The following is a 25,925-nucleotide window of genomic DNA, read 5'->3' as shown; positions in this document are numbered from 1 at the left end:
TATGGCTTCATTAAAAGCAGGCTGAATATTAGGGATCAGCTCTTCTGGTCGCCCCCCTCACCGATGTAGTTTTCCTCCAGTTGAAGTAGAGGCACCATCTCTTGGAGCCTCTCGTGCCAGAGCCCTGACACTCTCCCGGGCATAGTTCTGGGGATGCCTTCTCTGCACGTGGCGAATCATGGTAAAATTACCACAACTGTACTTCCTTGTGGGGTCTCCTCTGGAAAGTACAGTATGGCAGATCTTACATTCCACCTTTGGAGAATTTACTTTCTTACGTCCCTCAGGTATATCAAAAAAGTTCCAGATAAAATGCTCCTTAACTCTAGGCTGAGGAACCTCTTCATCTATAAATCCATCTGAGTCTCACTGCTACTGGAGGATCTTGCAGCAGCCATGATAATCCAACAAAGATTAAGCAGCAAAAAGACCGGTCTTGCAGTCACAAATGTGAAAGAAGAAGTGGAGGAAATGGGTGGGGATTTCATTCTTTGTAAAAAAAACTGTTAGCAACCAATGAAAAGAGTTATTTTAAGGTCACATGACTTGTCGCGCTTACGCTGGGCGCACCGGAGCGCTTCCGCGGCGCGAACGTAGGCGGTTCCGGGGGCGCTTACGCGGCGCACCTGAGTGACGTTTTGATAGCTTTACGGAAATGCAAAATCATTTTCATTTCGTAAATCAAAAATACTGCTTTTATAAGTATGGTACTAAATGTCTTGCATTATTATTTACTTTTCATTCATATTTTTTTTACAAACGCAGAAATCGCGCTCTCGCTGCGCTCTCGGGTGAGCTTACCGGTGCGCGCACCCTGAGCGCTTCAAGATAAAATGATACGGGTAAGCTCACCGGTGCGCGCACCCTGAGCGCACCAGGAAAAAAAAAAAAAAAATACATTGAACAAATAATTTTTAAAAAAAATATATATATAATTAATTGTTGTAAAGAACTGCTAATAAAAAAATAAAAAAACGTAGGTTACAAAATCGATATACAAAGGAATTAGCTTATAAAAAAAACTATGAAATTCACTGAAAAAACCATAGGTTTCACAAACGTTATAGTTAGGAATTAGTTTTTAAAAAACCTTTGAAATTCACTAAAAAAACCATAGGTTTCACAATCGTTATAGTTAGGAATTAGCATTTAAAAAACCTTTGAAATTCACTGAAAAAACCATAGGTTTCACACTCGTTATAGTTAGGAATTAGCATTTAAAAAACCTTTCAAATTCACTGAAAAAACCACAGGTTTCACACCAGTTATAGTTAGCTGAACATTTTACTCATACAAAACCATTGAAATTCCCACGTTATAGTTAGTTGGACTCACTATAACTTGCGCGCCCGCAATCCACTGCTGATGATATCACATATTACATCATTCATGACATTGTCAAATGACATCACTAATGACATTACTGATGACATCTCAAATGACATCACTGATGACATCATCCAGTAAATGTGTGTTCCTGTAAATTAAAAATTAAAAATGTGTTTAACATATTGTAGAATGAGTGTATGTATGAGTGTTTGGATAATGGGTTTAGTAGGTGTGTGACTGACTGTATGAGTGGGAGATTAAATGAGTCTTACTGAATGTATGGGTTAGTGACTAAACTGTCTGAATGTGTGCATCATTATGTCTGTTGTTGTGTAAGCTGCTGCATGTGTTGATCAGTAGCTATATGAGTGGCTATATGGGTTATTGATTGGTTGTCCAAGTATTTGTATGTGAGGGTGAGTGTGTGTGTGTGGGTGGCTGGGAGGTGTGTGACTCTGTGCATAGATGTGTGAGCAGTTGATTCACTTGGTATATGGGTTCAAGAGTGCATGTCGAAAGAGCTGTATGGGGGTTGACTGTCTGCATGGGTGTGTTGGTGAGTGAATAGCTATCTCAGTGCTCCATGTCCAAGTAAGTACATATGTAAAACACAGTGCATGTGAGAGTTGGCATATATCAATGACTATACATGAGAGCCTGTGATTGCGTAAGTGACTGTATGGATCAATGTGTACTTGTATCAGTGATTGTAAAAGAGAGTAAATATGTGATAGTATATGTTTCAATAAGTAAGGTTATGTGTGTATAACTGTATAGATGAGGAAATGGGAGTGTAATTGATTCTTTGCATAACTGACTAGGTTTGTGAGTAACTCCATGCATGAGTGGCACTGTGTGAGTGTCTGCATAGGTGTATGAGTGCATATGATAGTGTTGTATTGATGAGTGTCTGTATGTATGAGTGATTGTATGGGTGAATGAGTGGATGTGTGTGTAGACCTAGGAATCAGTGAGTGTGTATGTAGTAAATGGTATTGGTGTGTCAATGGTTTCAGGAATGGTAGTCTGTATTCAACACTGGATGTATCAAAGGTTAGATTAGAGTGTGAGGAGGTGCATTATATTATCACATGGATGATGTCATCAGTGATGTCATCAGTGATGTCACTGACCATGTCATGAACGATGTAATATGTGACAACATCAGCAGTGGATTGCGGGCGCGCAAGTTATAGTGAATCCAACTAACTATAACGTGGGAATTTCAATGGTTTTGTATGAGTAAAATGTTCAGCTAACTATAACTGGTGTGAAACCTATGGTTTTTTCAGTGAATATATATATATATAAAATTTGGATTTACAAAGATGAAAGACCAGTAATGCCCGATAGCATGATTTCAGATATGGCCCGAATGTACCATGGTCAGGCCCACATTGGTAGAGATACTATGATTCGTCTCTTTAGACAGACTTGGTATAATCCAAAATTCAGATTGATAGCTGAAAGACTGTGTCAAAGATGCTTGATCTGTCAACAATTTAATCCAAACAGAAAAACTGTTGTAAGCTTGGGAACCATAGGACAGGAGGGTGGCCCATTTACAAGAGTTCAGATGGATTTTGTTGAGCTACCTCAATGCAACAGGCTGAGATATGTTCTGCTGATAATCTGTTTGTTCTCTCGATGGGTAAAAGCTTTCCCACGTGGAGGAATGATGGATTAACTGTTGCTAAACTGTTCTTGCGTGAGATAATACCACGTTTCGGGTTTCTGGTGACCATTGAGTCGGACAGTGGCCCGCATTTTCAAAATGAACTTATGCAGATGGTCTGCGAAGCTCTGATCATTCGCCAGAAGCTGCATTGGGCTTATAGACCAGAGGCTTCAGGAGTAGTTGAACAGGTAAATGGAACAATTAAAAACATAATTGCAAAAATGTGTTTGGCAACAGGAATGAGGTGGCCTGATGCTTTGCCACTTGTTTTAATGACACTGAGAAGCATACCTGACAGAAACACTGGATTAAGTCCACATGAGATCTTGATGGGCAGGGTGATGAGACAGGCCTATGTACCAGTTGATAAGTTGTTGACAATTAATGATGACATCATACTGGATTACTGCAATAATCTGTCTGATGTGGTAACTTCTGTGCTCCATCAGGTGGGAACTGAATCAAATTCCAAAGAGAAAAATCCAGCTCATGATCTAGTCCCTGGGGACTGGGTACGAGTGAAAGTCCATCGCAGAAGGAATTGTTTGGTACCAAGGTGGCAAAGACCACGTCAAGTTATCTTGGTTAGTACTACTGCAGTTAAGTGTGCTGGACTGAAAAGGTGGGTTCATGCTAGTCACACCATCCGTGTGCCTGAACCTGAGTACCCATACGACGGTGAAAGTACAACTGACTCTGATTCTGAAGGTGAACCAGAAAAGAATCCAGATATTGAAGATCGACAGGAATGTCGACATCTGGAAGTATCAGAAGCCAGTTCTGCGTCTGAAGGTGAAGGTGAAAGGGAGATTGTTGAAATACCAGATTCAGAAGATCAACTTGAAGATCGAGAATCGGTAAAGACAAGCACCAGAAGAGACGCAAAAGAAAGTAAAAAGAAAGTAGCTGAAAAGAAGGAAACCGAAAAGCAATATGAAGACTCTGAAAGCAGGAACGGAAATCCTGAGACTGGGGAAGAGGAAGTTCCTCATGATAAGGGTGAGATTCCAGGTACCAGTTATGAAAGTGTTCCTAACAGAGTAGCAGTAGAGAAAACTAAATCTGATGAAGACAAAGACATTGTGAAGATCATAATCAATGATACAGCAGAAGACACTGAAAGTGAAACTGATGACAGTGCAGATGAAACTCCATTGAGAAAAAGTACAAAAAAAGAGCTTGGAGAGTGGAGCATAACACAATAGAGCCAAAGACTAAGAAAGTCTGTAAAGGAGACAATTGGCCTAAAGAAGCTGGTGGATTAAGATTCAAAATGGTGAACAAAACAAAAGAGCAAGAAGACCAAGTAAATGAGATCACCAGCCAGAAAGAAAAATTGGGAAAGAAAATAGAGACTATTCAAAGGCCAAAAAGAGTAAGACGTCCAAATCAGAGGTACAAATCACCTGAGTGGACATATGTTGTTTTGCCACCAATTGAGGAGGTTAATAGTAGTCAAGAAAACCTGTACAACCCAAAGCAAATTGGGAAAAGTGAGTAAAGAAGTCAACTAAGAAATAAAAAGATAGGTGCCTAAAGTATATGATACTAAAGTAAAAAAAAACTGAAGTCCTGTGAGATGGATATTGTAATTATAGGAGAGGTAGGAGTTGACAAAAGATCGAAGAAAACTTGTTAGAAAAATCTAATTATAGTATAATTTAGAATAGTAATTGACACAAGGTCGAAGAAAACTTGTTAGTGTGTTGAATGAGGTGTGCAACACAACTTGTAAGTGACATAAGGTTGAAGAAACGGTGTTAGGGAAAATGGCAATGAATAATCACAAAACGAAATGTTCTATTTTTAGAAAATGGTGTAGATGCTTTACAATATGCATTGGGTTGTTGATTATATTGTGGATAATTTTAGCTATTGTGATCCCTTTTCAAAGTAATTTAACAAAATTAAAACCGAATGTGAGTTCAAGTAAGTTAGTCGAGAAAGAAAAGGTGCATGAAACTCATATGTACAAGCCAGAGTTGCATCAAGATAGATCTATAAGTGACTATACCAAAAATACTTTTTCAAAGTTATTGCTTGAATACATTCAAACTATGAATGTTGATGACTGTTATGTTTGTGTAAAATTACCAGCATCAGTGTCAGAAGGGGTGACATATCACCGCCTTCCTCTTACATATGGAGTAACATGTAGTGTAATTGCAAGTTTGTTTTACAAGACTGGGAAATTGGAATATCATTATTCCAATGTAGATGAAATATTTGCAAAATTGAAAATTGATGGTACATTAAATAAAAGGAAGCCTGCAAAGGAAATGGGAGAATATTTCTTACAAGTAGATGAATAAACACATGAATACGCTTTTAATCATAATTTGACATGTAAAATGAGAGTTGAGGAAAAGGCATTCTTAAACATGGTTGAGGAAATAAGAATTGCTTACAAACAAAATGAGAAAATGAAACATGCAAAGTCTAAATATTACACATTTGATGTTGAGAATATTGAGGATAAGAATGTGAATGTAGCAATTAATATAGATGCACCAATGTTGGGAAAATGTTGTATTAGAAGAGACAACTCAATGTATGACAATTATTTTGTGGGTGCAAGTCAATGTGAAGATACCTATAGAATTATAGGGGGTTGGGGATTTAAAGGAGGAAATTATCCTGTTTTTCCGGGAATTTATTTTATTTGTGGAAATCGAGCCTATTATAGATTACCAGACCATTGGTATGGGACGTGTTATGTGGGTTTGGTCTTTCCTAAAAATGTTCATGTAGATAGGAGTACAAATGGAAAACATGAGATAGGTAAAGTTCTAAGTCGAAAAAGAAGAGAAAGTGTGTTAGAAATGATAGGTGATGTATTTGGAGCACTGATACCAGCAGTGGGAATTTCATTTAATGCAAATAGAATCAGAAAATTGTGTACAATAGTTGATCGATTATGAACAGATACAGCAGGAGGGTTCCAGATGGTGAATGCTGAAATGGTTGCTATGAGAGCCATGGTTATGCAAAATCGACTTGCCCTTGGTATAATTTTAGCAAAAGAGGGAGGAGTCTGTGGAATTTTGAAAGTTCAACATTGTTGCACTTATATTCCAGGTAAAAGTCAGAGTATTGAAAAGTATATTATAGATATTACAGATTTGCATAGAGAAATTGAACCACTGGAGGTAGAAGGTATCCTTGAAAGGCTGGGTAAAAGTTTCTCAGTAATTAAGCATTGGTTTCAAGAAATAGATAGTTCAATTATAGGTAAAATACTAATACCGATAACAATTTTAGTGATAGTAATTTTTATGATAAGGCTATGCTGTATATACAAAGGCAGAAGAGATTTTAGAAAATCAATAAGGAAATGGAATGAGTAACAACAGGCAAGAATGAGAGAAAAGAATGAAATAGAAATGGAAGAAATGAAAGAAAAGTTTTTCAAAGTTTCAAAAGAGAAAGAAACAAAAGTATAGATGATATTAACAAAAGAAATTGAAACATGTTCTGCTAAATTTTCCAAAATTCTGAGAGTTATTTGGTGATAAAATCACCAGATGAGGGAATTGATGGAGCGAGGTGGCAAACGCAAAATTGTGTGTACCTCTCTTGAAGTCAATGTCCCATAACGATAACATTTACTAAAGGTGTTTTGTGAAATTAATCAACCATAGAATAAGATGCACACATTTTATTAAACACCGGAGTACTAATTTTGCTTGTATGTTGCCATATAATTAATTTATATGTGTTGTTATTGTGTTGTGAATTAATGCGCAGCTTAAAAGTAAACTAACGTAGACTAGATGTGCTTAATGTATACGTTTTGTGCTAAAGAAGTGGTCGATTATGTAAGTATAAAACGCATTTGCATGGCTTATCTGCCAGGTAACAACTAATGGGAAACATTAGTGTGGGGGGAGGTAAACAGAATGGGTTTTAATTCAATAATTAACATGAATTTGTGTTTGTTTCTGTGATAGTTCCAAAAGTGGCTTCTGAGGCCTAGATAAAAGATGGACGCTCGGGTAAACAGGGTAGTGTCGTGTATTTCTATAGGTTCTGAATCGATCCCCCTATTCCTGACCCTATTCTGGTTAAGCTACCTAGCTAGTTAACTAACAGTCAGCCCATGAGGCAAGAAATTCCCCATGATGCAGATACCGTTATCTGACGCAGTCACACTACGGCACAGGAACGTGTTATCTGATTAGGTCATAACGCTTGAGATCTAATTAGACAAGCGATATTCCTCCAGCCCCTGATAAGGCATACGACGTTCTCATAACAAATCAAACCTATGACAACCTGGATAATCCGTGCGGCCATTGTTTTGATTTCACAGAGAACTTTAGTAAAGAATGTGCTAACGAGCAAGTCGTATGACATCTTTATTGACGTACCTATGTCCATCCTTACGTCAATTCCGGCACCTTTAAGGTATAAATATTGCCGACCTTGCCCTATGCAAACACACGCGTGGTGACAAGACGGAGCAGCCATACTTGCCGAAGCCGAGAGCAGAAGCAGACCCCGCAGGCAGCAGCCCCGCCTTCCTGACGCGCTGAGAGACGCGCTGCTATCTCAAGCCGAGAGACCCAGCACCGGCGCTTCTGGGCAGCCCTCGCAGGCAGCCTGGAATATCGAGAGCAGAGAAAGAGATACCATTCCTCATTCATCCTAAATTCCAGGTACAGAACTGAATAACCCCTCCTAGAGAATTCTTTAGTTATTCACTTGGCAAAAACAAACTTAAACTAAACTGTAACTTTCTATTCCCGCCCACGCATTAGACTTAGGTCAGGTACACGGGGTAGGCGTATTTAGAAACACCAGTTGAGTACGTTTAGTCAAATGTATATGTATATGTAAATATATTTTATTCATTTTAAACATCATATGGCTCAGAAACCATATCAATGTTTTTACAGTATTATTTTATACTATTGCTTCTAATGTATGCACTTTACTTAACTATAAGTATTGCAATAATATCGATCCATTTCTCTTGTACGAGAAAAGAGACTGATCAATAAATAACATCTTTTATTGAACACGCCCGTCTCTTCCTTTTCTCTACATTCTGATGAGACTAAGAATGCACGTACTGACTGAGTAAAATAATTGCCTTGTGCTCACACGACTCTCGAGATTGACTCTTGATTAGGGGAGAGCAAAGTTGTCATGTTCTATGGTTGTCAGAAACTAAATCCCTTCTTGTCTAATCAGGGGAGTTAATCCTTCCTTGAACATTCGAGAAAGTTTCTAGCGAACTCTGAGCTTAGCTGGCAAACCCAAAAATTAAGTCTAGTATCGACAGTAGTAGACCTAGTTAACGTCTGGCCTAGGCCTTTACTGCTGTAGGCACTATTCCAATGCGCAGAGCCTATTGGGAAAATAGGAGCTACACTACATGGCGCCCAACGCGTTTGGAAAGGGCGATAAAACTAACGTAAGACATTTAGAGTAACTCAGTCGTGCTTTCTCACTCAGACCCCTTTTCCCAAATACTCCAAAGACGTCTGGAGTGGGTGAAAGGTTATTATATCCTCCAAAACCTCGCAGGAGGGAACTCCTATGTATGGTTCTTGGTCTAGTCAACGTTGAAGGATAAAACAGTTCCAAAATATTGTGCATCTAATCTTTGTTCCATAAAGAAACCTGATCTGCAAACAAAAGACATAAGCTTCCTGTCGGTAAAATGACAGAGAGTGATGAAGAAAGAGAGGCAATTAGATTAGCTACTGAAATAGCAGCAGCTGATACTACAGCACTCGATGCAGACCCGGATATAATACTCATCCAGGTCGCCAAAAGGAGAGCTATAACTCTAAAACTTATAGAAAATGGACTGACACCTAGAGGTGGCACAGTCATATTCGTAATCGAGGCACACGAATATCGGCAGACAGAGGTATACTATACATGGATAAATTTTCCAGCAGCAAATGCTGTAACAAAGTACTTCCACTATTACAAAGTAGAGGAACCTCCTAATGAGTACACTCCTTTCGAGGAGGTGGAAGTACCACTCAAATTCCAAGAGCATTTGCTCTTATTTGATGGCGCCCTAATACATAACAATCACATTACAAGGCTCGGTCCTTTAGGAAGACCAGGAGCAACGTGGCCGGTCCTAGCCGGATACACACCACATCCAGACATCGAAAGAATGCCTGCAGCAGAGCTATTAATACAGCTAAAACAACTACTAAAAATTCATAGACAATTAGTTCAGTATGTAATGCGGACTTCAACAATTCAGCCAGCGATTAAACTTCCACAGCTGACCCCTCACCAGGGGAACACAAATAAAATTACACCACAGAACATCCAATCCTGCCTAGGTAAAGTTCCAGCTAAACGGGAACAAATACCATTCTGGTTGGCACAGAAAATTACCCAAATAGAGGCGGTGTTTCCTGACACCACCCCATTAGAAAAACACAGGATTCTGACTATATGTCTCCCAATGGGAATCGCACCACACATTGAGGACTGTGACACTTGGGGTACAGTCTTTGCTTCCATCTACACAAAAACGCGCGGTGTCCCATCCATTTCGGTGATACCAGATGTGCTAAAACAAATTCAAGATGAATACGGTCCAGAACCTGCTTTAACTCTTGGTATGAAATTACTGAAAGACTTCAAGCAGGTCTCGGCTATATTACTAGCCAACATAAAGGGTGAAGCAGCAAACGTGGCGATCCGCCAGAGGTTAAAAGAGACAGATATAGCAGACCAACCAGCTGAAATTGCCAGAATCATAGAAAAATCCTATGAAGAACTAGGCAGAGATAGTCTAGGTGGAATACCAGTAAAACCGCAACTGACTACAAGTCCAGAAAAAATATTTTTTTAATAATAATTCACCAAAAAAGAACTGGGATGGAAATAAACAATCCAATCCTAAAGAAAAGAAATTCCAGTCCAGAGGAAGGTCTCCTAGGCGAAGAGAGAAATCTCCAAACCCGAGACAAAGGTCACCTCAGAGTGAACCCTCTGGGAATAGATATAACCTTAGAAATAGGGATAATATTAAAAAACCTGATAGATATCAAGACATTGATACACGTCCCTCTCAATCTTTTCAGACTTCCTCGCAGAAATCGGAAAGAAGAGGACGATCAGAAGAGCACGCCAAGTCCAAAGACAAGGAACCTGCTCAACTAAAAAAGAAATCACAATTTCCAAAAAAGAAGGTAGCCAGTATCAAGGTAGTTAACAATGCCGAGAATACTGAGGACACAACTGAAAAACGGAGAATGGGCTCAGACAATGCTAGACAGCGCAGCAGAGGTGAGCATAGCTCGCAAAGTCCTTATGAATCATCTGGAGACAGTGGACACGAATGAATACCTTCAAGTGGAAACTGCAGATACCAGAGTTAGCAAGCCCCACAAAATATACGAGATAACATTACGTATAGAGGGAGATAAGACTAGGAAAATAAGGGGACTATTTTGGGATAACCTATCCAAGGGCTATGACATCCTTCTAGCTGAAAAAGACTGGCCACCAGAGTTTGTCAGGGAGTGCCCTCATGGCGAAGAAGTAATTATGCCTGCCTTCTCGAATCAGATACCGATTCATAAAAAATATACACTTGCTAGAAAGTGGGCAGTGGCCTTAGCACCTGCTTTATATAAAAATCATGTAGGGTGGGATGAGGATTCTCCTCCTCACAAAGTCCAGTTAAAATCACAACCTACTGCACAAAGGCAGTACCCAATTAAGCAAGAAGCTAAAAAACAAGTAAATGAAATACTAGATCAGCTAGAATACCAAGGGGTGATTGAAACTTGCACCTCACAAATGAACAATCCTTTATTTCCGGTCTCCAAACCAGACAATTCGTACCGTCTAGTTTTGGATTACCGACACCTTAACACATGTTGCAAAACTTTTGCAGTGCAAAACTCACACAGTGCTGCACTAATGAATAACATAGTGCGCAAAAAATACAAAACAACCTTGGACATCTCCAACGGATTCTTTTGTCAAAACATAGCACCAGAGAGCAGATATTTAACTGCATTCTCAGTAAATGGCACTCAAAAACAATTCTGTCGGTTAGCCCAGGGGTACAAGAACAGCCCGGGGGTATTCTCAGCAAGAGTAACAGAATTACTACAACTATATGATGATGAAGCATTATCTTATGTCGATGACATTTACTTAACAGATGATGACTTGGAAACTCACTTGAAAAGAGTGAACACCATAATACTTGGTTTCGCTGCAGAGGGTTACAAATTCAACTTCAAAAAGTCCAGAATTGCCCATCTGACGGTCCTATTCTTAGGATATGAGTTATCAAGTGAAGGCAAAAGCCTGGCAGACAATTTCCTAGAGAAATGTGCCGTAATCCAAGCTCCTAAAACACTAAAAAACCTACAGTCAATTCTAGGCTTCCTAAATTTCGGAAGAACTTACATTGCAAATTACGCAGAAAGGGTCAAACCCCTTTACGATCTAATTAAACCAGACTTTAAAAGATCCAGTTGGACTCAAGCACACACAGAAATTTTGAGATCCTTACAAACAGACATGCTAATTAAAACAAAATTAGAAACCCGTGATAATACACGCAACCTTGTGATCCGAGTCATCCCAGGGAGATACGGATTCACATACCTAACCTCTAATGAGGGAGATAAGGTACCAATTGCATTCAAATCACATTTGTACACAAAAGCTGAACAGAGATTCAACAACAAAGGAAAAATTGTTCAAGCAGTTCAAACCGCAATAGCTAGAGAAAAAGACATAGCTGACGGTAGACATATCACAGTCAGAACAGCAGAATCAGCTTTTGAGGCATTAACAACACCGTGTAATTTACCAACAACAACATTGGATCCAGAATGGTTACAATGGGTAAATTCAATCACAACGGACAAAGTATACTACTTCTTTGATCCAGAACTAGATGAATTTAAAAATCTAAAATATGAAAAAACGTATCCTCTGCCAATCGACATTCTGCCTCTACGACATTACGCCTGTGTAATCTATACAGACGGACATGCTCAACCCTCCGTTTGGGGAGAACATGCATACAATCCCACATGTGAGATTACAAAAGAAGTGTGGCACGGAGGTAAACTAAGACCTCTATTAACAAAATCACACTCAGTAGAAACTAATTCAGAACTACAAACTGAAATATTAGCTTTGAAAATGGCGTTAGATAATCGCGAATTCCCGACACTTATAGTGTCAGATTCATATTTCTGCGTCAAAGCATATAACAAGGATTTGCAGACCTGGATTCAGAACGATTACAAAGATGACACGGATGCACCAATAAAGCAGAGACTTCTCTGGGAACAAGTAGCTCTTTTGAAAAAAGAACTACCAAAGACTCACGTGACACACTCACTGAGTCACCAGCGTGATGGCGTTCACGTTGTAGGGAATTCATTGGCTGAAACAGCCGCAGCGGCAGCCAGTAAACCGGCTCCCGTAGATCGAAAAAAGCGTACATTAAAATACATTGACGGCGAAACATTGCTGGCAGTAAAAACGTCATCAAAAGGCGACTGCTCGGCGTTACCGATCAACTATCCACTCAATTACACATACATCATAGATGCAAACTCCATTCCTTTTGCTCGAATCCCTGGAGTGGGGGATAGAGTGATTCCAAACAAGGACAGGAGAAACTTGTTAATCGCAGACGCACACATGGGCGAGGGTCTCAGACACCTTAAATTAAAAGATTCTCTGGAAGAATTACAATCACGGTACTGGTGGCCAGGCATGAGCCTGCACTACACCATGTTTGTAAAAAACTGCCCAAACTGCAACAGAGATCGCAGTGGGGAGAGAAGCATTTTAATACCTCGTCGTATCAAGGCAGATAACATCACCACTAAAAAGAATGGCTTGCGATTAACATATACAGGCTAGTTCCCACTTATAATGTAGATCCACAGCACTCGGCTGACGTCCGGACTGTTATACAAGATTTGCGAGTCTAAATGGCATATACGCTAAGAGCATGCTACGTTCGACCATTGTTTTCACTCAGGCAATCCAGCCTGGGGGGGGAAAGAATGGCCAAATGAGCACAGCCCAGCGGGAATCTTCTCACTTCCTTCCTGAGGGTATGGGATGGTGTAAAGAAAAAACCAAGACAGAAAGCAATCTATAATAGAAAGGATATTAGGTTCGGGAGCTGGGTGGGTCAAACATCTAATAAGTGTCCAACGTAGTCTTAATAACTTGCCAAGAAATTCTCTGAAGGGATTCAGTCCGTACGAATTATTATTCGGAACTAGGATGTTGATCTCTGACCTTGATAGTCAGACTTCAGTGGTAACAGAAAAAAGCTTTGATGTCAAAGACCGTTTGGCTATTTTGCAGGACTTAAACAAAACAAGAAAAGACCTGAGCAACATACAGTTGAAAGAACAGCCAACGACCACTGAAGAATCACCACCTGTCCCAGCAAGACCTGTCTGGATTCCAAAAGTCGGGGATCTAGTCAGGGAGAAGATCGCGGTAAAGAAGGAATTTGGGCCTTCTTACAGAAAAACAGTTCCTGTCTTGTCTGTCAACGGGACAAGATCAGTTGTACTACCGCCACTTGCTGGAAAAAAGGAGAACCGAGTTGTATCCATCGACCTGGTAAAACCACAACATGTGGCCGATAACAAACAGTAGGCCAAGTGGACTCCCAATAAGTAGCAGAACACCAAGGTTTGCTACCAGTACAGAGGTCCTATCAAAGAGGCTCATCACATTCGAAACGCCTACGGAAGAACAACAAGGACTATGCAACAATGCAATAGAACTTAGACCTCTGAAAACCCAAATAAAGACATTTAGCAGAGACACACCAACCTATACAGAAGTACCAAGTGAAAATGCGAGAAACAAAAATCCTGAACCAATTGGAACAATTGACAGAACTGCATCCGGTTACTTCATCAACTTCGATGATTCCTCTGACGGCTTCAGCGAACAAAAGACACAGCCATCATCAAAATCCTTTAAAGACAAAGCTAAGGAATTTTTGAAACAACTGAAAGAAACATATCTAGTTTCTCCATGGATTGAATTTTGGGTGGGTTTTGGTGCATTTATCCTCATACTTTGGCTCATCATGGTATTTACCTTGGGACGCTTCATTGAGGGAAAATATGCTAAAATGGACACAGCAAGTCAGAACATCAACTTGGTCCTCAAACCACACACATCTTCACACGTCGAGAAAAGAGAACTTTCTTCAGAACTTTCTTCAGCCAACTTCACAGCAATTCCAATATCTGGTGGGGTAGCCTGGGACAACACTGACTATGAAATTTATGGTCCGGTCGAGATCCTGAAATATCCACACCAAATCAAGATCTCCTTGAGTGACTTTGCAAAACCAAACTCATTTGCTGATGATTGGGACTTTGAAAGTATAAACAATATGATGTCTGACTTAGTAATGTCTGCTAAATTTACAAAACATGATTATTTGCAGGGTTCTACAAATTATGACAGCATGTATTGCTATAACCATTATGGTAACCATTTCTTGCATAAATCTGCACAACCTAGAAATGTTTTAAATTATAATCAATGGGAACATTGTGCTACACCTCCAAAAGGGAGCTCTAGAACCGTGTATGGCAAATATTCATATTTTTCAGGTTTTAACATAACTAATGCTGAAACATTTTATTACAAATTGTCAAACAAGACAGGGATGAAAACCATGATAACCAACACAAAATTGATATATTCAGATTCTTTCTTTGAAAAAATGAATACTTTTGGATTTGATTATTGGGACAAACATGTTGATTTGAAAAGTGTTTGGGGCACAAAAGAATGGCAAGTACAGGGTTTAGAAGCCTTGTTTAGAGCCTGCATGATCCCAGAACAAATGATATTTTTAAATGACACCGTTCAACAAACCACCTGTCTTGGCTTAGCCAAAATCAAAGATTTAAATAACCTGTCTATTCCAAAGCCAACAATGTTTAGCAATAACTCTGATACAGATGAAGAAATAGACATGAACCATATACTTAACCAAAACAGAACACATCCTGATTGGAAACAATGGTTGATCTGGCCCACAGATACAAATAACTGTCAAGATAGATTCCTGAATAAAACACAGGGTTTCAAAATGAACAGGCCAGACCCTAGATATCCCCAAAGACATCACCCAGGGATAATAACAACCTACAGTGTGGGCAAATTATGCCTTCAATGGCTACAAACTTCCACACTGCCTGAAATTAAGCAACACCTAACTTTACTTACTGATGGTGCTGACTTGCGTGATTTCATAATGGGACCACGCAAACAGCGTCAAAAGCGTTTCATAGCAGCCTCTGTATATGCAGCATACAATGAGGCCTGGAAGGTTACTCAAATTGAGACAGCAGAAAGAATACGGGAAATTGACCGTATTAATTTGGAAAAATCACTTTCTGTAGTGGACAATGGGTTAATGACTCTGTCCTCCAGAATTTTTTCATTGGACAGCATTGTGTCTTCAGCAATCGATATATTATCGCAAGACTTACTGTTATTACAACATGGTCAGTCACAATTGCGTTCTATTGTACAGCTTGGCTGGACGTTACAAAATCTGCGTTCAGGCTACGTGCCTTGGCGTTTAATCAACACAACGTCACTATTCCAAATCTTTAACCTTACTGATAGACAGATCGGTATGGCGCAGAAGGGTGCTGATTATACAATCTTGAGCATTGAAAAACTAGAAAGATTACCGTTGACAATGTCAGAACGACCTGTCAGTGAATGGATAATCCACGGAATCATAAATATTCCAATCTCAACCTTCAGGTTTCAATACTGCCAAAAATATATACAGGCTGGCATGTACGAGAAATTGGGAAAGGGGTACCTTAAAACAACATGGAACCTGCCCTATTCACATGCATGTGTCAGTAACAAAGGACAGAAAGTGTTTCTTAGTGGCAACAATTGTGCTATGTCACTAAGCGGCACGCTTCTGTGTAACGGTATTAGTTTGCACGGAGCCTGTGAAGGGAATTCATACAACCTTTCATGTCACCAGCAAGGCGCACCTGCAACTGAAATAGAACCATTCTTTCAAAGACTCTATAATGGGAGTTACATTCTTATTGTAGACCGCAGATGCTGTAGTCTTATGCCCGGGACTCCTTATCTCGTCACTACGACGGCGAAGGTCAAGTGCTGTGGACGTTCTTTGTTTCCCAGCTCCTTTCCAGAAAGGGAGGCAAGGGCATGGCCCGGTCTGAAAATTACTTCTATTCGAATAGACACTTTAAGCAGAATGAAAACAGTGCTTCTTCAGACGCCTACAAGGCTCACGTCCTCTAAAGAAACGTATGATCTACAAGTCGCAAGGACGACTGCAGAGATACATACATTATTATCAACTAATTCCCCCGTACATTTCGCGGAAATCCTGAGCGAAATCTTAAATATTTCTGATACCACAGGGGTCTCAAAGGTATTTAAGACAGTATTTTCGATGGCATTAACACCATTCAAAGCCATACTGGGTATTTTTCCAGACTTCGTCCATTCGATTTTTGGCGGACTTCCCCTGATCCTAGGACTAATTGCAGGAATCCTATTCCTAGTCCTTATTTTTCGTTATGGCAACCCATGTCACAGATCAAACTCTCGCGACAATGGAAGATACGATCCTAGCCATTGGATACCGGGACCGGATATCAAAAATCCTGGGACTATCCCGGCTTAGAGACCTAAACATGACTTGGTTTCTATCATTTCGACCAATGTGGCAAAGGTGTGTTTTACCTGTACTAAGGTGTCTGCTATGCGGAGAAGAATGCGTGTTAGACACCTGTCTGACGCTACAATCGGATGCGCCGGTGGATGCAGATACACTGTTGGTTCCTACCAAGGTTCACGCACTGTGCTGCCCTCAAAGGCTGCCAATTCTGATGACGGCATTCCTGGAATCTTCACCACTGCGATTGAAGAGTAGTGAAGTTCAAGATGAAAGCAGCATCGAACAGGTACGACCTTCTGTCAGCAATGCAAATCAGAATGTCAATGGAGACAATCATGCGCATGAATGCATGGTTACCCCTATTTCCGACTTAGAGGAACTTTCCCATGAAGCTGTTGACAGTTTTTTCGAAAGCCTGAATGATATGATGTTCTCTCCGGAACAGAAATAGAGACTTTTGAGTAAACTCGCACACGGCGTTCCCTGAATTCGGCCTTCAACTTTAAACATAAAGTCACATGAACAATTACAATCCAGTTCACGGACAGCCACTTTTTTCAGCAAGCCCCTAAAATATTTTTCTATATATTTTTTCCCGGGACACTGATTTTCTGCTTAAAGTAAGAGACTATTCCTAGAGAACTAAGATTTCTATTTTAGATACTTTATAGACTTTATAGACTTTAGCTGCCCGCTGGTATGTTCGCAATAGATTTTATGTGATGAAATGGTTTCGACTTTTTTTCTGTATAGCCATATTAAGAGCCATTTCATGTGTATTTCTCATATACCAACAAGCAATAATGCATAACAATGCGTGTTTACTTTTGCATTTAATTCATAGCTTAAGTGCATACAATATATATGACTGCAATTTTTTCAGTATATTTGAAAATTTCGAAATGCATTTATGTATTTTGGGGTGGTAAGGTATACACTATACTCTATAGTATGTTGTACTATGTTATACTATGCATAGATTAGTAGATATGACCATAGTTAGCGTGGAGTGGGTGTCGTGTATTTCTATAGGTTCTGAATCGATCCCCCTATTCCTGACCCTATTCTGGTTAAGCTACCTAGCTAGTTAACTAACAGTCAGCCCATGAGGCAAGAAATTCCCCATGATGCAGATACCGTTATCTGACGCAGTCACACTACGGCACAGGAACGTGTTATCTGATTAGGTCATAACGCTTGAGATCTAATTAGACAAGCGATATTCCTCCAGCCCCTGATAAGGCATACGACGTTCTCATAACAAATCAAACCTATGACAACCTGGATAATCCGTGCGGCCATTGTTTTGATTTCACAGAGAACTTTAGTAAAGAATGTGCTAACGAGCAAGTCGTATGACATCTTTATTGACGTACCTATGTCCATCCTTACGTCAATCCCGGCACCTTTAAGGTATAAATATTGCCGACCTTGCCCTATGCAAACACACGCGTGGTGACAAGACGGAGCAGCCATACTTGCCGAAGCCGAGAGCAGAAGCAGACCCCGCAGGCAGCAGCCCCGCCTTCCTGACGCGCTGAGAGACGCGCTGCTATCTCAAGCCGAGAGACCCAGCACCGGCGCTTCTGGGCAGCCCTCGCAGGCAGCCTGGAATATCGAGAGCAGAGAAAGAGATACCATTCCTCATTCATCCTAAATTCCAGGTACAGAACTGAATAACCCCTCCTAGAGAATTCTTTAGTTATTCACTTGGCAAAAACAAACTTAAACTAAACTGTAACTTTCTATTCCCGCCCACGCATTAGACTTAGGTCAGGTACACGGGGTAGGCGTATTTAGAAACACCAGTTGAGTACGTTTAGTCAAATGTATATGTATATGTAAATATATTTTATTCATTTTAAACATCATATGGCTCAGAAACCATATCAATGTTTTTACAGTATTATTTTATACTATTGCTTCTAATGTATGCACTTTACTTAACTATAAGTATTGCAATAATATCGATCCATTTCTCTTGTACGAGAAAAGAGACTGATCAATAAATAACATCTTTTATTGAACACGCCCGTCTCTTCCTTTTCTCTACATTCTGATGAGACTAAGAATGCACGTACTGACTGAGTAAAATAATTGCCTTGTGCTCACACGACTCTCGAGATTGACTCTTGATTAGGGGAGAGCAAAGTTGTCATGTTCTATGGTTGTCAGAAACTAAATCCCTTCTTGTCTAATCAGGGGAGTTAATCCTTCCTTGAACATTCGAGAAAGTTTCTAGCGAACTCTGAGCTTAGCTGGCAAACCCAAAAATTAAGTCTAGTATCGACAGTAGTAGACCTAGTTAACGTCTGGCCTAGGCCTTTACTGCTGTAGGCACTATTCCAATGCGCAGAGCCTATTGGGAAAATAGGAGCTACACTACAGTAGCAAGAGCTGAACAGCGCAGGCGAGCCAAACCTGCAAGTCAGAGTGAACTGCCTGTGCTCGAGGAGGTTCAAGGCTGCCTTGGCCCGGAACCTAGGATGGGTGCCAGACATGGACGCTTGAATGTTGTGATCGTGGGAATGGGAGGCTATGTTTCAACTAAAGGAAATAGCTAAGCTATGGACTGTCCTAAAACAAAGACCCTTTATTTTTCTGCTGAACCATCGAGAAAATGATGTTGTAATGGTGAGATGATGCTCACCCACCCCGAATTTGTCCAATGAGTGTTCGAATAAGTAGTGATAGTTACATTTTAGATAGATTAAGTTAGTGAATTAAGGTATAAAAAACCCTGGTTTTGTCTAGAAGGGGTAGCTTTTCCGATTTCTACTGGAAGTGCTGCCCGACTGATGACCGATTCCTGGCTGTAAGACTCTTATGATTTTATTTGTTTGCTTTGCAGGTTTGAAGGATAAGATGAGGGTGTTAGTTTGGGATGTTAGGAGAGAATGAATTTGGAGCTATCTGTTCTTTGCTAAACTTTAACTGATTTCTAAAATAAAGCGATTTTTCTTGAGCTTTAAATAAAATGATCATTTTGAAATAAAGATTAAGATTTTACTGAATAAAGAATTTATTAATGCATAAATGTTAGACATAATAAAGTTTTGCTTTTAATAAAATTGGGAAAATGAAATTTTAAAAGCTGGTCTTGTGATTTTCCTACGCCTAATTTTCTTTCTAGCAGATCCATTGCCACTATGGTGGTGCATCTGAATAATTAAATGTATGAATAAAACCATGGTAAAGTATAATAATTTGTAGGTGTAAATAATAACTGATTTAAATAGGTTTTAGACACTCCACCAAATGTTACAGCATTTCTCTAGTGTGATTCACCAAAAGCCTTGAAGCCAAGTGTAAGTGTACAAGAGTAAATGTGCATTGTTATGGGCCCCACTGACGAATGGTTGTGTGTTTAAAGGTTTCAGGGTAATAGTGAGTAATGATTAGGAATGACTTCTGGAGCCGCGCTGTAGCAGAGGGACTGTGATTGAGGGCATAAGGGGATGGTGTGCGGTGAGGGGGCAGTAGGAAAATGCACTGAACAAGAGAAGGTGGGTATATCCCCTGACACGCAGAAGTGGGGGGATGCTTTGAGAAGATAACCGGTTTCCAAAATAACCTGGATGGCTAAGATGCAGATATTGGGGGAGATGAACAAGTGTATAGAAGAAAACCAAAGGGAGGGAAGAGGGGGAGGGAGCCAAGAGGACGGGGTACCAAGGTAACTGCTGCCTAGCATGCAACAGCACTAGGGACACTGATCTGTAAACCGTGGGTCTAAACTCAAAGGGGCAGCATTCCACAGGGGCCCCAAACGGCAGACAAAGCACTGGCAAAGGTGGGTCTTGGGGTTGTCAGGGTTGGACCAAGAGGGCAGGGGTGTTGGTGGGCGGATCTCAAGAAAATGTACAGTGGCCAGGAATGTAGATCCCTAACCAATAAAATGAGGCCCGACCATTGTCTGGGGGTGTGAAGTCGGTGGGATGGGGTAACATTAACCATGTTCCTAGTAATGTGGAGACACTCGAGGACAAGTGGTCCCCTTTCCCTCCGTCATTGTACATTGCCAGGGAGGAGGGATAAAAGAAGTGGCTCCAGGATAGCAGCTGGCGGGGTGATGGGGAAAATGAGGAGGGGTAGGGGAAAAAGAGGCTTTTGGAGGTAAGGCATCGAGTAAGAATGCGGTACGATCATGGATACATCTGTATAAAAGTGGTTGAGAAATCTGATAGATCTGAGTGGGCCAGGCATGCGGGAGGAGAAGAATGACACACAAGTGCCCTCCTTCTATTAGCTATCGGAACCAATAGAATGGAAGGGGGGATGGCGGTGGTATAAGCACAGGAGAGGGAGAGACAGGGATGGGTCGGGGCAAAGAGTTGAATAATTTAATATAAATAAAACAGATGTAACATAACAACAACTTTGACCGTAACAAAATCACCAGATAGCAGTACAGACAACCATGGAATAATTCAAAACAGTTAAGGTGATACTATGCTGTCCGTTGGCCACCAGCCGTCCTGTCCTTCATTCTTGTGCTGGTGTGGGTGAAAGTGAAACACCACCATTGCGGGCCGTGTTAGGAGCGTTGGTTCAGTCATTCTGCTGCTAAAGTGGGTTTTAGGGGGGGCGAGATTTATCGCTACCCTGATCTCGGATAAAAGGGGCTGCTGATTATAGGAGCCTGCACCTTGTCTTCCTGGGTGCGGGCTAACCTCCCATGGTCCCTTCCACGGTGTCGAGATCCGCTATGGATATGCCACTTACCACCTGAGGCAGTGTGGGAATGGTCAATGTTGTGGACCAATCCGGTTGTGGTTCAAGAAATGTCCATGCCTTGCGGTAGGGGGCTGTCAAGGAATAGGCGTAGATCCTCTGGGTCATAAAAATCTTTGGATGAGTCATCATTGGTGATTAGAAAGCATGCAGGCTCAAAGAGGCCATACCTACTGTCCATTTGGCGGAGGCAGGCCTGGAAGGAAAGGAAGGCCTTGCAGTGGATGGTGTTTTCCCTAGAAAAGTCTACCGCCATGCGAATTTTGTGTTCTTCATACATGAATAGGCCGAGCGAGCGTGCTACCTACAGCAGTTGTCACGCCCGTTATTGCAACAGGCGTGACAGACGATGAGGGGTCGGGCATGCTGCAGGGTCCCTGCGTGGAGGGCTGATACGGTGGGCCCATTGTATCTCCAGTGGGAGCTTAAAGGTTATGCCTGTTAGACTTGGAAGGACGTCCCTGAGATAGGTTTTGACGTTGGATCCTTCTATTGTTTCTGGAAAGCCAAAAAAGTTACCATTATTTTGTCTACTGCAATCTTCAAAGTTGATCAGTTTGCTTCGGGGGAAGAGGATCTCCTGGTTCCTATTCAGCACTGCAGCAAGGTGGACCTCCACAAATTTAATCCTCAGATCCAGACCCTCCACTCTGGCATGAAATCCAGCAATGTCTGTATGGATTGATTTTGTTTCCTCCCTAAGGGTAGAAGTGCTGGCGTTCATTCCTTTCAGTCAGCTGCTTACCATCGATATTTCTTGCAGGATGTGGTTAATGGTTTTGCCCTGCACAGAGGCTGAAGAGGGCTAAGGTGGGGTGTCTGTGGAGGGGGTAGATCCTTTGTGGTCATGGTGCGTTGCTGCTTAAGGACTTCTGTGAATAGGAGTTGCTCTGCAGGTTTCCCCATGGGTTTATCAGCTGACATTCACCCTTGGATGTGGGGAATGTCCTGCTTCACTGCACTGTCAGGTCCACCTTTATCAAAGGGTAGTAGGGAAGGGAGAGTAAAAAGACATCTTCTTCCTGTTCTAGGGCTTGTGGCCCCTGAGCTGGTAGAACTCCAGAGGTTCAGGGGTTAAGTGTATTCACACGAGAGGCATCCAACGGTGCTCCGTGTGAAGGGGTCAGCAAGATGACCCAAGGGCCTGGATTGGTTCCAGAATTCAGGCTTCATGTAAGAGGATATCAAAATTGCGAAGCGTGGCAGTGGGTCGTGGTGGGGAGGTCCCCGTCACGGAGGTCCTACCCTGGTATGGCTGCTGTGGACGATCCAATTGCCCAGTAGTGTTGTAGTGTAGTTCCTATCTTCCCAATAGGCTCTGCGCATTGGAATAATACCTACAGCAGTAAAGGCCTAGGCCAGACGTTAACTAGGTCTACTACTGTCGATACTAGACTTAAAGTTTTGGGTTTGCCAGCGTAGCTCAGAGTTCGCTAGAAACTTTCTCGAATGTTCAAGGAGGAATTAACTTCCCTGATTAGACAAGAAGGGATTTAGTTTCTGACAACCATAGAACATGACAACTTTGCTCTCCCCTAATCAAGAGTCAATCTCGAGAGTCGTGTGAACAAAAGGCAAATTATTTTACTCAGTCAGTACGTGCATTCTTAGTCTCATCAGAATGTAGAGAAAAGGAAGAGACGGGCGTGTTCAATAAAAAGGTGTTATTTATTGATCAGTCTCTTTTCTCATACAAGAGAAATGGATCGATATTATTGCAATACTTATAGCTAAGTAAAGTGCATACATTAAAAGCAATAGTATAAAGTAATACTGTAAAAACATTGATATGGTTTCTAAGCCATAAGATGTTTAAAATGAATAAAATATATTTACATACACATATACATTTGACTAAACGTACTCAACTGGTGTTTCTAGATACGCCTACCCCGTGTACCTGACCTAAGTCTAATACGTGGGCGGGAATAGAAAGTTACAGTTTAAGTTAAGTTTGTTTTTGCCAAGTGAATAACTAAAGAATTCTCTGTGAGGGGTTATTCAGTTCTGTACCTGGAAGTTTGGATGAATGAGGAATGGTATCTCTCTCTCTGGTCTCGATATTCCAGGCTGCCTGCGAGGGCTACCCGGAAACGCCGGTGCTGGATTCTCGGCAGGAGAAAGCAGCGCGTCTCTCAGCGCGTCAGGAAGGCGGGGCTGCTGCCAGCGGGGTCTGCTCTGCTCTTGGCTTCGGCAAGTATGGCTGCTCCGTCTCGTCACCACGCGTGTGTTTGCATATGGCAAGATCGGTAATATTTATACCTTTAAGGTGCCGAGATTGACGTAAGGATGGACATAGATACGTCAATAAAGATGTCATACGATTTGCTCGTTAGCACATTCTTTTACTAAAGTTCTCTTTGAAATCAAAACAATGGCCGCAGGGTTTTGCCCAGGTTGTCATAGGTTTGATTTGTTATGAGAACTCCGTATGCCTTATCAGGGGCTGGAGGAATATCGCTTGTCTAATTAGATCGCAAGCGTTATGACCTAATCAGATAACACGTTCCTGTGCCGTAGTGTGACTGCGTCAGATAACGGTATCTGCATCATGGGGGTTTTCCGCCTCATGGGCTGACTGCTAGTTAACTTGTTGGTTTGTTTAACTAGAATAGGGTCAGGAATAGGGGGATCGATTCAGAACCTATAGGAATACATGACACCCACTCCACGCTAACTATGGACATATAGTATAACATAGTACAACATACTATAGAGTAGTGTGTATACCTTACCACCCCAAAATACATAAATGCATTTTGAAATTTTCAAATATACTGAAAAATTGCAGACATATATATATGGTATGCACTCAAGCTGTAGAAAAATGCCAAAGTAATCGCATTTGTATACATTATTGCTTATTTGGTATATGAGAATTACCCATGAAATGGTTTCTGACAGAAAAAAGTTTCGAGACCATTCCATCACAGAATAAAATATCTTTATGAACATGCCAGCGGGCAGCTAATGTCTATTTGCTATCTAAAATTTAGAAACCTTAGTTCTCTAAGAATAGTTCTTACTTTAAGCAGAAGATAGTGTCCCGAAAAATATGCAAAAATATTTGGGGCTGCTGAAAAAACTGCTGTCCGTGAACTGGAGCGAAAATGTTCATGTGACTTTATTTTTAAAGTTGAAGGCCGAATTCAGGGAACGCCGTGTGCGAGCTTGCTCAAAAGTCTCTATTTCTGTTCGGGTGAGAACATCATATCATTTAGGCTTTCGAAAAAACTGTCAACAGCTTCCTGGGAAAGTTCCACTAACTCGGAAATAGGTGTAATCATGCATTCTTGTGCATGATTGTCTCCATTGACATTCTGATTTGCATTACTGACAGAAGGTCGTACCTGTTCGATGCTGCTTTCATCTTGAACTTCACTACCCATCAATCGTAGTGGTGAAGCTTCCACGAATGCCGTCATCAGGATTGGTAGCCTTTGAGGGCAGCACAAAGCATGAACCTTAATCGGGCTCAACAATGTTTCTGCATCCATCGGCGCATCCGATTGTAGCGTCAGACAGGTGTCTAACACGCATTCTTCTCCGCACAGCAGACACCTCAATACAGGTAAAACACATCTTTGCCACATTGGTCGAAATGATAGAAACCAAGTCATGTTCAGGTCTCTAAGCCGGGAGAGTCCCAGGATTTTTGATATCCGGTCCCGGTATCCAATGGCTAGGATTGTTTCTTCCCTTGTCGCAAGAGTTTTGTCTGTGACATGGGTTGCCATAACGAAAAATAAGGACTAAGAATAGGATTCCTGCAATTAGTCCCAGGATCAGGGGAAGTCCGCCAAAAATCGAATGGACGAAATCTGGAAAAATACCCAGTATGGCTTTGAATGGTGTTAATGCCATCGAAAATACTGTCTTAAATACCCCTGAGATCCCATTGGTATCAGAAATATTTAAGATTTCATTCAGGATTTCCGCGAAATGTACGGGGGAATTAGATGATAATAATGTATGTATCTCTGCAGTCGTCCTTGCGACTTGTAGATCATACGTTTCTTTTGATGACGAGAGCCTGGTAGGCGTCTGAAGAAGGACTGTTTTCATTCTGCTTAAAGTATCTATTCGAATAGAAGTAATTTTCAAATCGGGCCATGCCCTTGCCTCCCTGTCTGGGAAGGAGCTGGGGAACAAAGTGCGTCCACAGCACTTGGCCTTCGCAGTAGTAGTTACTAGATAAGGAGTCCCGGGCATAAGACTACAACATCTGCGGTCTACAATAAGAATGTAACTCCCATTATAGAGTCTTTGAAAGAATGGTTCTATTTCTGTTGCAGGTGCGCCTTGCTGGTGACATGAAAGGTTGTATGAATTCCCTTCACAGGCTCCATGCAAACTAATTCCGTTACACAGAAGCGTGCCGCTTAGTGACATCGCACAATTGTTGCCACTAAGAAACACTTTCTGGCCTTTATTACTGACACATGCATGTGAATAGGGCAGGTTCCATGTTGTTTTAAGGTACCCCTTTCC

Source organism: Lissotriton helveticus, chromosome 6, assembly GCF_964261635.1.
Source record: "Lissotriton helveticus chromosome 6, aLisHel1.1, whole genome shotgun sequence".
Lineage (NCBI taxonomy): Eukaryota > Metazoa > Chordata > Amphibia > Caudata > Salamandridae > Lissotriton > Lissotriton helveticus.
This window is presented reverse-complemented; position numbering follows the sequence as displayed.